At 47.4% G+C, this 13,848-nt stretch overlaps 1 long non-coding RNA gene across 1 annotated transcript; it reads right to left on the reverse strand.

Moving 5' to 3' along the window:
• Positions 1-6,027: 6,027 nt before the first annotated feature.
• Positions 6,028-12,321, reverse strand: LOC144164375 (uncharacterized). The gene is made up of 3 exons (XR_013321175.1): positions 12,133-12,321; positions 11,445-11,531; positions 6,028-6,456 (listed from the first exon to the last, which is right to left on the reverse strand). It is a non-coding gene; the product is annotated as an uncharacterized LOC144164375 (long non-coding RNA).
• Between the last annotated feature and the right edge of the window lie 1,527 nt (positions 12,322-13,848).

Consider the following 13,848-nt stretch of genomic DNA (forward strand, 5'->3'; position numbering starts at 1 on the left):
CCTTCATGGTGACATCACTACAGCAACCAAAAATACAATACAGTGCATTAAAGGGGCCATTGGGACAACATAGAATTTCGTTTCGTTCGACATATTTCCTGTTTTATAAGTGCCCCCACCACTTGACCGGCAGCAAATGATGCTGCATTCACTGAGAAATTAATTTAGGTTAAAAGTCTGATTCTGCCACCATATCGTGTGTTTTTGGGATGTCAGCAATGAAGCCATAAGTGCGTGTAATCAAACAAACTACTGCGTCACTCGGGTCTGCAGCCTTGCTAGCCATCAGTCCTCCCAGGTGGAGCTACCATACTCATCCACGAACCGTTGTTTGCCATTGCTTTGTTTTTGACTGCGTCTGCACCTGGCTTGTTTTCTTTACTGTAGAAAGTAATGGTTTTGTGAAACATGGGGTATCCTCGACAAACAGGGTCACGTAAGACAACATCGCCTATGCCAATCGGCCAGTGCCGTGCAAGCCAACTCCAAAGCGGCGGAGTGCTGTCCAGCTAAAACAAGCATAGTGCACGCCGTATCAACAGCAGTGCACATCGATACTTGTATGTTTACGCGTATTTTCGTAACTTTCATTGTTTACTGCACCATTTTTACGGCTGTAAAATGAACATGCATTACATTTAAGCGCAAATAGCTCATTCGGCATGTTTATAAGGCCTGCCCCATTTGCGTTTGCTTTTGCTGGCCTCAGCCAATCGTACAGCTGGGGACATATGACATCATAGATACTGCTGTGGGAAATGAGCTAGTGGGTCGCATGGCCATTCCCTTTTTCCTAATTATATAGCTTATTCGAGTGAAGTGCGCGTTAAAAATGGTGTCAGTATGATTCTAACGAGGCAATCTGTCGAATGAACGAAACTTGTGTGTTGTCTGCATGGCCCCTCTAAGCAAAAGCAAGGCAGCCAATTTTTTTATTTAGGCTGCCTTCATGCACACATTAGTGCTCTATTACTGCCAGAAACTCATTACGGGACTCCTGATATATTTACAGTTGCAATAAAAATCAGAAATAGAACGAAAAATCATTGGACACTCCACAATGTCCTAAAAACAAAGGAATAATGTGCGAGTGAGCTACCTAAAACACTGCGACAGAAGATCATATTCATCAAGGCAACTAATAAAAACCATGGCTAGTGCATAGCCACCACGCAGCTCATTTGTTAAGAGCTTATGTGCGTCCCCACGAGTTGGCTGTGTAAACCCACTGACACCTAACAGAGTCCAAGGTTCGACGAAAACTCGTCAGGGGAGCGTGATTTATTCATGAAATACAAGCAGGCACTCGCCTGGTCAAAAACAAATAAACAAATAAAGACGTTTTGGGGCCCCTACTGGTCCCTTCATCACAATGAAACGGGGTGAAAGGTCGCGATTATTTATAGGTTCGGTGGCGCAGAGTGTGCATGTATATCTCGGGGAAATTACCCCGCGACCGGTTAATCGCGCTTTTAGTTGGTTGAATATGCACTGATTCTAAAAGTAGTCGTGTCGACAGGCGCTTCTTTGATGTGATTATAGTTGCGGAATCCAAATCGATGACGTGGTCAGTAGCCAGGTGATGATCCGCCAAGGCATTTCAGCTTGCATTGCCTTTTTTTGACATCGTTCTGGTGCTATTGAATTCTTTTAAAAATATCCAGTTTCACCTATGTAGGATTAGGAACGAAATAGAGACGCCGACCAGTCCAAACAAAACGTACTGACGTTTCGGCTTCCAGCCAGGAAGCCTTGTTCACAATAAATGCATCACCAGAAGTGGGTCGTTTAAGTGGGCTTGAATAATGGCTGCAAAGAGCGTGCGTAGATCGGGTTTAGATTTCAGTCGTTACGATGGACTGTGTTAGATGTGGTCTGAATGATTAGTGATTCCAGATGTAGCCGTGATGCGGTCACTTTTTCTGTAGCGACGATTCTTGCATTGTCCCAATCAATCTTGTGGTCACTCACGACGGCGTGTTTGGCTAAAGCATTGTTGCGGATGCTTTTATTCTTTGCATGACGTGCATGCTGCTGCAGACGATTCTTATAATTTCCTGATTCCCCGATATACACTCCGCTGCAGTCTGCACAAGGTATCTCGTATACCACACCGGGGAAGCGCTCCTTGGGCAAGCGGTCCTTGACTCTCACGAGCTCATGGCGCATCTTTTTGGCTGGAACGTGGGCCACCTGCACGTCATATTCCCGTAGGACACGTGCCAAACATTCACTTGTTCCTGGAAAGTAGGGCACAGGAGCTCGCTTCATCGGGGCAGGAGGCACGTCCAGTTGTCCCCGTCGGGTCAGTTGGCTTTCCGTTGCATTTATAAAGTGCCTCGGGTAACCGCAGCTAGCCAGGTCGTCCCACCCCTTTGCCGTGTCCATCGCCGCATCCTCGGGCTTCGAGCACAATCTTTTCGCACGCTGCAGTAGCGTGCTAACAGCCCTCTTGTGGGAAGCGGGGTGCACGGAGTTGAAGTTCAGGTAGCGGCCTGTGTGCGTTTCCTTGCGGTATACGCTGAAACATATCCTCTGGCCCTGCCGAGACACGAGGACGTCCAGGAAGGGAAGTTTTTTCCATCGGCCTCCTCTTCTGACGTGAACTGAATGGCACGTTTCATACTGTTGAGGTGGGCCAGCAAGCTGTTCGCCGCGTTTTTCTGAACGACGCAGAAACAATCGTCGACATAACGCAAGAACACTTTTGGTTGAGGGGCAAAGGAGGCTAGCACGCGTGCTTCCAGCGCTTCCATGGTCAGGTTCGCCGCCGTGACCGAGATAGCGGCACCCATTGGAGTCCCCTGCCTTTGCTTGTAAAAATGGCCCATAAAGACGAAGTACATATTGTTCAGGCAAAAATCTAGAAGCCTGCGTAGTTCTGGCACATCCATCGGTGATCTCCCGGGCAACGTCTCATCAGCCTCGAGAGCAGCGGTGCATACGTTGACAGCCAGGTCAATCGGAACGCTCGTGAAAAGGGACTTCACGTCGAAGGACACCATCAAGTCGTCTTTCTCGATCACGGTGTTGCGAGTCTTCTCGACAAAATCGAAGGAATTACGAACGTGAGTGGTCCCTTTACCGACAAGCGGAGCCATAACTTGGTGCAGGCACTTCGACAGGTGGCCCACGTTCCAGCCAAAAAGATGCGCCATGAGCTCGTGAGAGTCAAGGACCGCTTGCCCAAGGAGCGCTTCCCCGGTGTGGTATACAAGATACCTTGTGCAGACTGCAGCGGCGTGTATATCAGGGAATCAGGAAATTATAAGAATCGTCTGCAGCAGCATGCACGTCACGCAAAGAATAAAAGCATCCGCAACAATGCTTTAGCCAAACACGCCGTCGTGAGTGACCACAAGATTGATTGGGACAATGCAAGAATCGTCGCTACAGAAAAAGTGACCGCATCACAGCTACATCTGGAATCGCTAATCATTCAGACCACATCTAACACGGTCAATCGTAACGACTGAAATCTAAACCCGATCTACGCACGCTCTTTGCAGCCATTATTCAAGCCCACTTAAACGACCCACTTCTGGTGATGCATTTATTGTGAACAAGGCTTCCGTGCTGGAAGCCGAAACGTCAGTACGTTTTCTTTGGACTGGTCGGCGTCTCTTTTTCGTTCCTAATGTACCCTTCCGGCCAGACAGGATTCCGTCATGATCTCGATTTTACCTATGTAGGATGCGTTGCAATCCTTGCATGGAATTTTGTAGGCAACTCTGGGAATCTTGATTTTTCTAAAGGGTCTTTCACGCATACCAGCTTCTGATTAAGCGTGTTCGTTGGCACGTGTGCAATTTTAACGCCATATGTGCCAAACACCCTTGCAAGAGCTTCACTGATGCCTTGCGTGTAGGGGACGGCAGCGCGGTTTTGCCTGTATTCTTCAGGAACCCTTTCGGGGGAGGCAACTGAAGCCCGCAATTGTTGCGTCCTCACAAGCTTTGAAGGGTAGCCGTTGCTGCGAAGGTCCTTCCTTACCACGGCTAGCTCTTGCTTGCACAGACCAGGCTCAGAGCAGATTCGTGATGCGCGTGAGAAGAGTGCAGCGGCGACAGAGCGTTTTTGGCCTATAGGATGCGCAGAGTCGAACCCCAGGTATACCCGTGTGGGTCGGCTTTCGATACACACTGGTTGTAAATCCTTTGGCCGACCATCTCACAAGTATGTCGAGGAAGGCGATCTGTCCATTATTTGCTTGTTCCGTGGTGAACTGGATGCTTGGAACACAAGAGTTTAGATGCTCAAATAAAGGCATTACGTCTCGGCGGTGGATCACACAAAAACAGTTGTCTACGTAGCAGACAAAGATCTTGGGGCCGTCTTGTACGAGCATAGCGCAGAATTTTCTATAGCCTCTAAGGCAATATTCGCACAGACTACTGAAATGGAAGCTCACATCGCTGTTCGAAACTACTGCTTGTAATAGTGTCCGCTGAAAACAAAATATGTGTTCTGCAGGCCAAATTCCAGGAGACGATATAAGTCTTGCGTCTCAATTGTCGACCATGAAGGCCGAGATACATCGTTCTCGAGTAGATCCTTGCAACTCCGGACCGCGTAATTTTGCCTGGAATTTGGCCTGCAGAACACGTTTTGTTTTCAATGTACAATGTTACAAACAGCGGTTTGGAACAGTGATGGGAGCTTCCGTTTCAGCAGTCTGTGCGAATATTGCCTTAGAGGCTCTAGAAAATTCTGCGCTATGCTTGTACAAGACGGCCCCAAGATTTTTGTCTGCTACGTAGACGACTGTTTTTGTGTGATCCACCGCCGAGACGTAATGCCTTTAATTGAGCATCTAAACTCTTGTGTTCCAAGCATCCAGTTTACCATGGAACTGGAAAATAATGGACAGATCGCCTTCCTCGACGTACTTCTGAAACGGTCGGCCAAAGGATTTACAACCAGTGTCTATCGGAAGCCGACCCACACGGGTAGATACCTGGGGTTCGACTATAGGTCAAAAACGCTCCGCCACCGCTGCACTCTTCTCACGCGCATCACGAATCTGCTCTGAGCCTGGTCTACGCAAGCAAGAGCTAGCCGTGGTAAGGAAGGACCTTCGCAGCAACGGCTACCTTTCAAAGCTTGTGAGGACGCAACAATTGCGGGCTTCAGTTGCTCCTCCGAAAGGGTTCCTCAAGAAGACAGGCAAAAACGCACTGCCGTCCCCTACACGCAAGGCATCAGTGAAGCTCTTGCAAGGGTGTTTGGCACATATGGCATTAAAATTGCACACGTGCCAACGAACAGGCTTAATCAGAAGCTGGTATGCGTGAAGGACCCTTTAGAAAAATCAAGATTCCCCGGAGTTGCCTACAAAATTCCATGCAAGGATTGCAACGCATCCTACATAGGTGAAACTGGAAATTTTTAAAAGAAGAATTCAATAGCACCAGAACGATGTCAAAAAAGGCAATGCAAGCTGAAATGCCTTGGCGGATCATCACCTGGCTACTGACCATGTCATCGATTGGGATTCCGCATGCATAATCGCATCAGAGAAGCGCCTGTCGACACGACTACTTTTAGAATCAGTGCATATTCAACCAACTAAAAACATGATTAACCGGTCGCGGGGTAATCTCCCCAAGATATACATGCGCACTCTGCGACACCAAACCTATAAATAATCGCTACCTTTCACCCCCCTTTCATTGTGATCAAGGGACCAGTAGGGGCCCCAAAACGTCTTTATTTGTTTATTTGTTTTTGACCAGGCGAGTGCCTGCTTGTATTTCATCAACACCGAACTAACCCGCCTGAATCACCACTTTATAGACATTGAGCAATTCTTTGAATTGGTTTATTGTAGCAAGCTGTCTTGTTTATTTCCTTATTTTTTTGGCATTTCCTGTCTCATTTGAAATTGGGAGACCAGATAGCTTTTACTACGGGTCATGCACTGGTGAGAACAAATAATTGATTTCACTTTAAACAATTTTCAGTTCTGTTTTATTGCTGACCAGCCAATGACCTGAAATATCAGAGGCTCTTAAAACATACGCTGGCATTTCTTTCCTGCACTGTAGTACAACTAATCATGACTTTTATTATATTTTGTTCACAAATTGTAATATTTAGAAAGTATTCAGCTGAATGAAAATGTTATTTCAGAAGCATGCGCAATCAACAAGGCCTCAATGACTCTCACCACATGGTTCACTTGTTTCTGTCACAAATAACCTGATTGCAGCCACATTCCACCCAAGACGAAGGTAACATACCCCCTGGGATGATGAATATTTAAAATGCCTTACGAGTAAGTGCTCAGCACATGAAATTGTGGCATTAAAATTAAAACAGAAGATCCCTCTGCGGCATCCTTCACTTGGGGCAGCGCTTGATCACAAACTTCGAGAAGCTGAAAAATGCTCCATGCGCCGCTCCAGCCAGCAGAAACAATGCAGGACGCAAGTTGGTAGGTGGACCGTTGGCATCCTGCGATTGTGAAGATTTTTATTTAGTAGATGCTCTTCTTTTTGTACCACTGTTTATTTCTCCTTTAACAAGCAGCTGAACTCCTGCAGGTTCTACGAATCATACAAGCATAATAAAATGCAGCAATGCCGAACAATTGGCAGGGTTACCTCAATTTTTCTTTTCTAGGAATGAAAACAATGTAGGTAATCTATGCACAACTACAATCAAACCTTTCAATTTTTACCTACTTCACTCCTAACAAGCACACATACACGTTAGACATGTGAGCAAGCTGCTAAATTAATGCCCACAAACTTAATCAGGCATCAGAAATCGGCAGAGAACGACGTGTCACCTTTAAATGGCACTTTTTTCGTTCAAAACACGTAAATGGGCGAGAAAGATACATAATTATGAGTTGGTACCCTCATCTGGTATGGTTTTCAGGCAATGCTTACATCTCACTTCAGTACCTTCAGGTGGTGGAGATCTTCGAAAACTCATTGCGGGCAAGTGGGTTGTGTTCAAGCTCTCGTATCTTGCCAGCATATGCTGGATTCCAGCATTCCCAAATCAACGTGACGACCCGAATGTGGTGGATGCAAGAAAGAATAAGCACACGCCAAGGGAGTAGCCGAAGGTAGGGTAAGGGGAGGGGGGGGGGCGGTGCCCCTCCCATAATGTTTTATGCCAAGGCTGGGGTGCAGTTTAAGCAGCCTGAAAAACCGCCTAAAGTCACCTGCAGGCGCGGAACCTGCAGTTTTAAGGACATTCTTGCTCATATAAAGCTGACAACAAGGGCAATGTCAACGTCTGATCCATGCGCCCGCTCCAGATGCTGTACCTGTCAATATATACAGCCCGGCTGCATTTCGCGCCGGATACACCGACAAGCGCCGGGAACCTGCCGCGAGCCGATCGAAACAGCCCCACTGTTTCACTGGCGGAACAGCACGGCCGGGGAATGGCAAAACAGCAGGAAAAGCCTCATATAGGCTTACATGTGGTCGGGAGCGTGTCATTCCTTGTCTTTACACTGATACAAAGTATAATCACATGACAGAGCATGTCGCTGTATTTTGTTCAGTCAACTATCAATCCTTGATATGTTTATTTTTCTACCGACATCGCATTTCATTGACTATTGCAGTTCCATAATTTCTGCTGCATAAAAAGCATTGCTCTGCCCATCTTGTATTTCCTCCACATCAACAAAACTACACAATTCTCCTTATTGCGGAGCTTTGTTTTTTTGGCACTATTCCACTGTTTCCTTGACCTCCCTTTAGAATCAGCATTCTGTATTTGCTTAACCAGAATTTTACTGAAGCCATGTCTGTTTCAATTTAACAGATAGAAATAACGAAATTTAATAAGAAACGTGCAACAAGCTCAACATTCAACAGCAGTGCAATAAGGTGTTCCGCTTAGCGCAAGTTCACTACTCACGTTACTAGCACAAAAAATAACAAAAGGCGATTACTTAAAGGAGCCATGAAGAGAAAACAAAAGTTTGTTTTATTCGAAAGATTAGGTGTTTCATAGTACCCCAAGCGCTTTTCCGGAAGCAAATGATGCTTTATTCACTGAGAAATAAGGCAATTTAAGCCAAAATTTTAAATCTCCCGCTAAAATTGCACATTTCGTCATGTGAACAATGGCGTCATACGAGCCGGTCCATGAAACATATACTTAGTATGTAGACTCCATATAGCACCCACACGCGGGAGTCGACCGAGACGGCGGCCATTTTAAAAATACTAGTAAAACCTAGTGCACCCGCAGCCCTAGTCATGGAATCGCCTAATCCGGAGAACAAAACTCTCGCCGAGGAGCTCGGGCTTGCATTTAACAACCTTACACCACTTGAACGCTCAATGCTTCTAAGTGCACGAGCGGCAAGAGTTGTGGGATACGCGGTGGACGGGAAAGCGACCATTCCGCGATAGCCACAACAGACGAACGCCCAGCCGTCGGCACCGCTGCCTCATCAGCCCCGTCGCGACGGATGAATACAGACTGGTACGTATGTGCCGTATTTTCAATTTTAGTAGCAGTATCGCTTATGCCAGTTGGCCGGTGTCGTGTATGGAAAGCCGTTCGCTCGAGCTCTCTGCTCCGACCAGAAAGATTTGAGCGTCAATGCGCGGTGTGTACGGCAATTTTTTTCCCCAAGGTCAGAGCGCTTTGGCGGCGATTTGATGAAGTCGGCGACGAGCGCCAGCATGTCCGGGTCCCTGCCGTAATCACTTCCTCGGAAATGAAGCGAGCACACTCGTACTTCCTTTAGCTCTCTTTCTCATCCGTTTGCAAAGTTCACAAAACATAGCCACTTGCTTCGCCGAGATTCGTCGTTGGGCAGCACATGAAAGGAGATCTCACCGGCGGGGATGTCGCACTCCCTCGACGATTTGCCCGTACTACATGGGCATTTCAAAACACAGCAACGAAATTTCATTGTAAAGTGCTCGAACAAACCGAAGTTTTCAGTGGTTGTAAACTTTAAACGAGCTCGTAACGACAGCAGCAAGCCAACACGACCTCCATACCGAAACCTGTGCGACGAGTGGCACTATCTCGTTGCTGCTCTGACCCGCCGCGGTGGCTCAGTGGCTAAGGCGTTGCGCTGCTGAGCACGAGGTCGCGGGTTCGATTCCCGGCCGCGGCGGCCGCTTTTCTGATGGAGGCGAAAAGCAAAAACGCCCGTGTGTGCGAGATTTCGGCGCACGATAAAGATCCCCAGGTGGTCAAAATTAATCCGGAGCCCTCCACTACGGCGCGCCTCATCGCCTGCGTTGCGTCGGCGCGTTAAACCCTACAATCGATCGATCGTTGCTGCTCTGTGTTCCTTACTCCCCTTGTTTCTATTTTTACCTTTCCTGGTTGGCGATATGACGGCCAACCTCCTGTGAAGGGATTACGATACCAAGCAAGGTCACGGCTGTGCGTGCTGGGACGGTTCGTTGGCCCCGAAGAGCCTTGAACCCGAAAATTCGTCTGCGTGATGGTGGCGACGGCGAGATGTTGAGTTCGGCTGGCGGTAGTTTCGTACGCATTGGCATACACGCTTGCGTGTTCGTTCGGAACTTCAACCATTTACTCCACCGTTCTTTGTCATAAAAAGAATGTGCAGTATGTTTCACGGGCATTTAGCTCGCTATGCAAACTGTAAGCCCTGCCTAACATGCGTTTGCTTTTGCCGGACTCCGCAAATCGCAGAGCATTCTCGAGTGACATCATAGGTTTGTTGCGGAAAATGAGCTGGTGGGTCGCGTGATCATTTCCTTTTTTTCCTAATTATGTAGCTTATTTGAACGAAGTTTGCGTTATAAGTGGTGTCGTTATGGTTCTAACGAGGCAATCTTTCGAATGAACCAAACTTGTGTTTTCTCTTCATGGCTCCTTTAATGACGAAGACGCACGTTTGCTAGCTTCACCGCCATAATATACGAATGCGCCGCATGTACAGTCCACTGCGATTCGAAGGTTGTCGCGGGAAAGCTACTCTTTCAAACGAAGCAGAAAGAACACCAACTTTAGCAAATATTCCATGCAAGTTTCGTTATCGTCGGCGTAGATAAAGGGCAACCAAGTCCAAGTCTGTGCTTGATAACAACGAATGTACAGCTTGAAACCCAAAGGGTGGCAAGTCAGTCGTGCGGGCCATTGTTGTATCATGGAACAGCCAACAAGGGAGCAAAGAGTGCGAAATCTCGATTTTCATGGTTCCGAAACGAAACCATGGGCTGGTGGCCCGCTTGGCCGCTCGATGCTGGCGCGATAACCTTCAAATCGTGCTCGACTGTACTTCATAGCTGACAAGAAAACTTAATAGTCCCTTTTCTAAAGGAAAATCTAAAACATGAGAATCTTGATAGTAAACACCCAGTGTTGGCCTGCACTTCCGCCCGACGAACTTCAGGGACCGCGCGTCACTCACGAGCGCACTCATGATCACGCTCACGAGCGTGGGTCCGCCTAACCACCTGCTCTGCGGACGAATGAATCGCCCGTGGTGTGCCCACAGACCAGCGAACGGCAATTTCGGTGATCATCACCATCTAAGCTCCTTAAGGTGGGCTTTACAGTTAGCATTGAGCATACACAAATCGCATGTTAAAGTCAGTTATTTCAAGCTTCGTTTCCAAAACAACGCGCAAGATGCCTTGCCTACATATTTCCCCGTCCCATCTTTTGGTCGACCACGGCCCCCCTCCACCCCCTCCCCCCCGAAAAAAATTCCTCGCTATGCGCCTGGCACATGCCCAATCAGGAGTACGTTCAGCATGCACGTCGGTTGTTTAAAAAAAAGGGTGTAATGTATTGCTCAGAAGACTCAATGCTTGCACGCATCTTGGAGCAGCAACGGCCTTAGCAGATGTGTTTGAGTGGTTTTGCTCTCTCATAACATCCACAGTGCTTTCAGGAAAAGCCCCAGGCCTTGCAATTAGCATGCTCCAGTTAAGAATAATGCAGCTGATACTTTACACTTTCAAATCTTTTTCTTTGTGGAAGGATGTTTCTTTATTGGCAGTACAGCACTAGCGTGCGTAAATCGCAGCCTTCAGAACCCCAATCAGGCCTCTGTAAATGGTACAGGCAGTTACATTAACTATTTGAAAAAGTGGACTGCAAGGACTGTCAATTCACATGATAAACATCCAGAAAATACCTGAAAACAGAACTGGTAAGGCTTTATCGAAGACTAAACTACAAAGGTAATAACATTTTTGTATCACCACCTAAGAAATATGGCTTCATCGTAAACATGACTAACACCAGGAAATTCGTATACATGGTGATTAACTGCTATGCCTACATTATGATTTTGGGTGAAACTGAGTTTTCCGAAATTAACAATAAAGGTTGCCATTTAGCAGCTACATATTAGGTTATGCATGAAACACCAATAATTGTTACGGGGGCGAGAACTTGTACATTCAAGTGATCGAACATTATTCAAGTATGGTAGCCCACTGTGCTACCAAAACTGTTTGAAAACTTACGTTCTGGCGGCCAAACACTGTTGACAATGGTTGTGGCTCTTGTCCGGTTGAATGGAGGGACGTGATGTGCTCAGACCGTCCAGAGGTCTAAAACAGGATGACACATGATTACCACTCAGGCAAGAATGGAAATTATTGGGTGCACGAATGTTACAACTCGGGCAACACAACATTCAGCCAAAATCAATACCCGCGTACAGCGGCACCGTACACATGGTGAGGTAGCTCGCCGCAAACGCAACGAAGCTTGCGAGGCGCGCACATTCGCTCGCCAACGATTTCCCCTCGCCATTTACAACACGGCACAAACGACAGCGGTGATTAACGAAGCCGTAAACGCTGCGCCGCACAAGTAGCCGCCCGTGTTCTGATAAACTACGCGTAAGACGTGGTTCGCAGTGGTGAACTCTGAAGCTGTTCAATATAGTGCTGCGGAATGGGAAACGTTACTGAGTTACTGAGCGCCACTGCGTTACAGAGCGCCAGTGCGTTCAGCGCTCAATGCAAGCACCACAATGTTCTTTCGCACATCGCCTTTCTAGAGACAAGCCCTCTAGGTTCAACCTAGCCAGTTCAGTTAAACAATTCACACACGCGGGCTCCTGTTAACGAATCCTTAAAGCGGCGATGACAGCTACAAACGACATCCAGTGACAAGAAAGGCGGCAAATGTGACGAGACAGCTTACCTGACAGAGACCACGCAGAGGAGCGAGCGACGTTCAGGGGCAAGCGCCAAACTTAATTAGCCGTCTTCAGGTGGCAAAGTTGTTCTCAAATACTTCATCGCGAAGTCGAACCCGACAGGCATCACCGAAGACGACGAGGTGTCCAATTAATCATAATAACTGCGCTTGTTTAACCGCACGGTCGCACAGTAAACACACAGAACAGGGAGGATTTTAGAGAAGCAAAGGTCTAGCTTTGCCTGTAGTGCCAGAAAAAGCGTAGTGGCGGCGTCGTGAACTACCCAGTACGCCCGCTTGATGGCGCTGTAAACACGGCTTTGTAAACATGGCGGATGCTTTTTGCACAGGCCGCTTGAGCTCCTTAATAACATGGCTGCCCTCGCACGGCGGCCGCCGGCTCGCTGCTCCACGGCCGGACTCGACTCTCCTCCTCCCGCGCGCGAAAGGGGCGTCGAGTCCGGCCGTGGCTGCTCCTGCTGGCTCCTGGCTGGCACGCTGGTCGCGTGTTTACTTGCGCCGCGCTAGTGAAGTGATGTTACGCCAGGTGACCAGATGGCCTCGACTGGCACAGACCACAGTGAGCAGCAAGTGAGAACAAATCGTTTATTGACATCCGCAAGTTTACAGAGGCCAGGACATCATTTCATTTCGATCGCTGCAATTGTACGTCGCTTTCGTGACAACATTTTTTTTTTTGCCATAACAACTCGTTCACTTGCGCTAAGATTTCGAACGAAGGGCACAAATGAAGTATTGACGGCGACAACGGTTTCCTTTGCACCGTCTTTCTAGCGGAGTGCATAACACTCACCTTCTGTTTGAAGAATCGAATATTCTGGCCTCGACAGCTGCCTTCCGATGCGGAATTTCCCACATTTGTCATTCCACAAGCACTCAATTCTCGTGTTTTGCCAGTCCTCTCAACAACTGATGGACGCAAAAGCACATAACAGCAATAACAGTCACGAAACCGGTGCTCCGCGCACATTGAAACGGTCGGCCGTTGCAGCGGTTTCAATTTGAATTGGCGGCTTTGTGGTTGCGAATTCAGAAACAAGGTGGTGCACCAGTCGGCTGTTCGTAAAAAGTTGCGTACATTTTTGCTCAACGGATGTTTGATGCGGAACTTGTTAATAGTATTTTTAAATAACACATTGTAAGCGAACTGTGTGGGCTCTTTGAGTCACGGAATGAATGTTTTGTATTCTATACCAAAAGTAACATTTTGCCTGCGCCGTCTGGTGGGCTTGATGGTCGAAAACAGCGCTTTAGGTTGGTCAAGGTTGGTCACGTGGGGCGTCGATTTTTACGCCGCCTATAGGGAAGACAGGGAACGTCCAAGCTTGCGAGCCCTGGTAAACAATCTATGAAAGAAGGGTCACGGGGTATCTGTTCCGGAATCCGGCCACGCCGCCGCGCGCCGTACTCAGGGTATCGGCCGTTGGCAGGGAGTTGCGTAAACAAATTAAAACGACAACAATAAATAATTGCATCTTTTACTGAATATAACATAATCTTTAAGTTTATTATTTATTGTGTGTATTATAATAAAGAAGCTTAGATGTTTAAAGTTTACAAACACAAAACGCGAACTGAAGCTTTTGGCGCTCGATTTGAACGTTAAAAAAAGCAGCAGATAGTAAGATAACACTGCGCAATGAAATTTGGCAGTGTTCTAGTGTAAGTAATCGTATTATTATTTGGCGCCTGTTTATT

The sequence above is a fragment of the Haemaphysalis longicornis genome, unplaced genomic scaffold (assembly GCF_048455015.1).
Source record: "Haemaphysalis longicornis isolate Haplotype H1 unplaced genomic scaffold, Haemaphysalis longicornis Haplotype H1 scaffold_1, whole genome shotgun sequence".
Lineage (NCBI taxonomy): Eukaryota > Metazoa > Arthropoda > Arachnida > Ixodida > Ixodidae > Haemaphysalis > Haemaphysalis longicornis.